The sequence below is a fragment of the Apis dorsata genome, unplaced genomic scaffold (assembly GCF_000469605.1).
Source record: "Apis dorsata unplaced genomic scaffold, Apis dorsata 1.3 scaffold_58, whole genome shotgun sequence".
Lineage (NCBI taxonomy): Eukaryota > Metazoa > Arthropoda > Insecta > Hymenoptera > Apidae > Apis > Apis dorsata.
This window is the reverse complement of record NW_006263358.1, coordinates 127,331-131,631: the sequence shown is the minus strand read 5'-3', so window position 1 is coordinate 131,631 and position 4,301 is coordinate 127,331. Positions and strand designations below refer to the sequence as shown.

General features: G+C 31.2%; 1 protein-coding gene and 1 long non-coding RNA gene across 4 annotated transcripts in view; both read right to left on the bottom strand.

Moving 5' to 3' along the window:
* Positions 1-4,285, bottom strand: part of LOC102672688 — a 6,151-nt gene extending 1,866 nt beyond the window's left edge. For both annotated transcript variants that reach the window (XR_420830.2, XR_420829.2), the window contains exon 1: positions 1-4,285. This exon is cut by the window's left edge and continues 657 nt beyond it. This is a non-coding gene — a long non-coding RNA (uncharacterized LOC102672688).
* The window catches only part of LOC102672878 (heterogeneous nuclear ribonucleoprotein 27C), a 34,581-nt gene that overhangs the window by 12,292 nt on the left and 17,988 nt on the right, over positions 1-4,301 (bottom strand). The window lies entirely within an intron of this gene.

The window sequence follows — 4,301 nt, the reverse complement described above, 5'->3', positions numbered from 1 at the left end:
TTTTTTTTTTTTTTGTTTTTTTTTTAACACGAAACTTAAGACTTACCATAGAATCGATTTACGATACAACACATTATTTACTATTTATTTATTTCACGTATGATATTCTTTTATATCTTCTTTTTCTTTTTTTTCTTTTCTTTTTTTTTAATTTTTTGATTATTTTTCATTTTTGTCCAAGAGTTTTTCAGTCTTATTAGGACCGTTTCAGGGGACTCGACATTCTTGGAATGAGCAAAATCAATTTCATTCGTTTCAGCCTTTATTTTTTTCAAACTAGTTACTCTTCTTAAAATTCAGTCATGACTCAGGATATAACAACTATATATATATATATATATATACATATATATCATTGAACAACTAATTTTCATCATTAAAATTAATTAATCTTAGCAAATAAAATATAAGGAATCTTGAACACGGATTTATAATACGAAGTTATCGAAAATTCGTTCCAACCACCAGCCAGCCCTGATATATTTCTGGTCGATTTTTCATGTTATCATCAATTATATATACGCGACTTCTTATTCATGTTCGCGACTCCTCCTTCCTTCTTCTTCTTTTTTTCTTTTCTATTCGTACACGTACGTATATGATAGATGCACATCGAGATATTATTAAATATTACTCGTTAAAGTACAAACAGTTAATTCTATGATAAAAGTATTAGTGCATGCGCAATATAGGACTCGTTAAATACTATCGTGTTTACCGAATCTCGATTCGTACGTCGATTTTTATATAGTCGAACTTCGGGTACGTTGTATTATTAACTTGTCTCTCTAATAAGAATAAATCTGATCTAATTAAATTTTACACATCGTATTTCCATCTTCTTTCTTTATTCGAGATCTGTGTTTCGATGAATCGTGTATGTCTATTCCCTAAAAAAGAAAAGAAAAAAGTCTTCGATCCCGTCACATTTACGGACATTTATTTAAATATCGTCGATATTCTCGTCGCACGATAGTCACGTTCATCATTTTTGGCGACATTCACGCCACGGCGAATGCTAAATGCAAGGGTGAACTTATTCCGACACGAATAATTCATTTTGATACATACAAAGATACGTCTGCGTACCAACTCGAGAACGAGGTTGTACTCGTTTAATTAACCATTACGTTAAATCCCTTAATTAATTAATCAATTAATCGATTAATATCCGTAATAACAATCTAACAAGTTTTGTATTTCTGATTTGCGTGTGGACGTACCGTCTAAATATATATTTAACCAGTAGATTTCTATACAAAGAGTAAAAGAGTATCGTTTTTTTATTATTATTATTATTTTTTTTTTTTGTTGGTTGTAAGGCTTCGTTCATGGTTCTTTCTTAATCGAAAAGTTCTACACCAACCTTCTATTCATCTATCATTCCTCTTCGCATCCGATTTTCAACCCCTTCGATTCAGTCGTTTTCTTACGTTGTACTTCTGCCCGTCCACGATATCTCTATGAATAATTACGATTATTAATTAACTATTACTTAATTGAAAATTGTTTCTTTCGGGTCCCGAATAGCTTAGAGGTTGACTTATTTAAAAAATGAACGGTTGTGAAACGTGAGCTACGGTTAAGATCCTCGCCGTTTCTTTAAACAATTTGCCGCGCGAACGGCCGATACTGCAAACAATGAGTGAAAGATCAAGGCGAAACGTGATTTTTTTTTTCTTTTTTCTTTTTTTTTTTTTTTTTTTTTTTTTTTTTTTTTTTTAAATCGTTCAAAATTTCAGTCGTGAAACGTCCTGTCCTTAACCCGTAACATCGATCTCTCAGATGACTTAAAATTTAAAAAAGAAAAAAGAAAAATAAGGAGAAAATAAGAAAGAAGGCTAAACCTACAATACAACTACGCGTGATCTGAGAAATGGACGTTAAGCGTTAATGATCTGTGGACCGATTAAAACTTTAAATTCGACCGTTATACAAAATTGCTATACGCTATTAGATTAATTCCTTTTTTTGATTCGTTTAGTAACTCACGATCGCAGAAGTATCAGTATCATAGAAAGGGTTGTCGAATGGATGCGCACGATTTGTGTATGCGTGTGTATGTGCTTAACTATAGCGTGAAAAACCTCCATTAACACGTTAACCCCTTAGCGGATAATAATAAATTCTTTTTACATGATTAGGGCAATAATACGATTTAAGTATCTAACACGTAACTTAATGTCGATGAGAATCGACTACCTGGTTGCCTGTGATATCAGCTAACGAGCAAAGGACCGACTTATTTACGAAAGGACCGACACGTTTAGGAACTCCAGGAACAAAGAAGAAGCAGTTGGTGCCTCGTTGAAAAATCACGGTTTATTAATTACAATGAGGTATATTCGACAAATCCCTACGGACGATTAAAAACCATGTTCAGTTTGTTTCACTTTCCATCTATCTCGCGCACGCGCGTATCTTCCCGCGTTTCATTTTTTTTTTTTTTTCCTTTTCTTTTAACTCTAAGAAGTATCCTAAAGAGATTGACGCCTGCGAGTAAAATCGTGTCGAAACGGTGGTTGATTAAAGAAATTGCTAGCAACTTTTTCATCGTGTGACATTCGAGAATAAAGAAAATTTGCGTGAAAATCGCCCCATTGTCTGCTAACAACTCGAGTTTTGTTAACATGATTTTACGACTATTCTAATGACCCTCGACTTATCACTTTACGGGGAAGTAAATGATACGATATTCAGAAGAACGTGGCGATCGTGCGAATGCAAATGTGACGAGGAACGATTTATTTCCTCGAGAATTAATCTTTCGAATTTACTGTCACGAAATTTTAGTTTTTAATGCCTAAAATATATAACTCCTGTTTTAGAAAAATAGTGGCAGAGCAAGAAAAGTAAAAATACGTAACAGAATGGTTAAAATATTGCAACAAATGAATAATAATGATTAAAGTAAAAGTATAGAAGAGACATTAGCGATACGAACTGATCATGGAGTAGAAATTAAGAAGTATAATAATAATAAAAGCAATGATAACGAAAATAATGGCAAGAAAAAATACCAAATTACACAAAAAAATCATACATCCTTCTATATGTAGCGTTTGCCGAACTTTGCTTATCAACTTTGAACTATGCATGCAAAATTGATGATCCCCATGTTCATAAACAATGCTGCGCATGTATACATACACATATATACGTATTTTCAAGTATTGTATCTCAATGAATCGGCATCGTAGTTCATTAACGCAACGATGACAAATCGATTAATGCTCCATACGGTTGAATAATCATTATCCGATTGGATATTATCCAGTTGAACGATGCGTACCACATATCACGTAAATATCGATTTTAGGGAGATACGATTACGTTCAGTCTCAAAAAAATAGTTTAATTATAAAATGAACTAAAAGCTAAAAGAAAAAAAAAAAAAAAAAAGAAAAACTATCGTTAAGATATCGATACACAAATTGATTAAATATATCTGTACAAAAAAATGAAAATCTATTCGTTATATCGAGACATAAATTCATTCGAAAAAGATGATTCTTTTGATTATAATTTATTCGGATAATAAAAAAAAAAAAATACCTATCTCCCTAATTTTTAGACTATATAATTACCCTCTATCTCATTCGTACATTTTTTTCTTTCACTCTCACCCTACCGTACACGTTTTCTCTCTCCCACAATTCCCTTCCCACTCTTTTTTATTCATGATTAACAACTCTTTAATTTATTTCTTTTCTTTAATCGCGAAATGCGAGCAATAACTCGATTGAATTATTTTATCACCCACCCTTTATGTTTTACTCTCCTTTTTCTTTTTAAACACCCACTTTTCGAAAGAAAAAATCAAGAAATATAAACGAAAGAAAAGAAATTTGAAGAAAATTAGTGTATAGTGTACGGAAGTGTATGTATATGTGGTATACATAGACGTTAATATATTGACATTACGCGTGCACGAGTGGTCGTGCATGCAAAATGTATATACCTTTAAAAAAAAAATACGTACGCCCCTATATCGATATATTTTATCCTTCTGCTTTTAAAGATATACATTTACACGAGCAGACATACGAGTGCGTGTACATACATATATGTTGCAATGAATAATATAGATAGCATATATATATATATATTTGGAATATATATATATATACATATATATAAAAAGATGTATATATACGTATATATATACAGAATAGTGTGTAAACATGTATTCTCTCTCAACATCTCCTACTCTCTCTGCATGTGTTATAATAGTTAATAATAATAATAATAATAATAATAATAAAAATAATAATAGATTAATAATAATAATGATAATGATG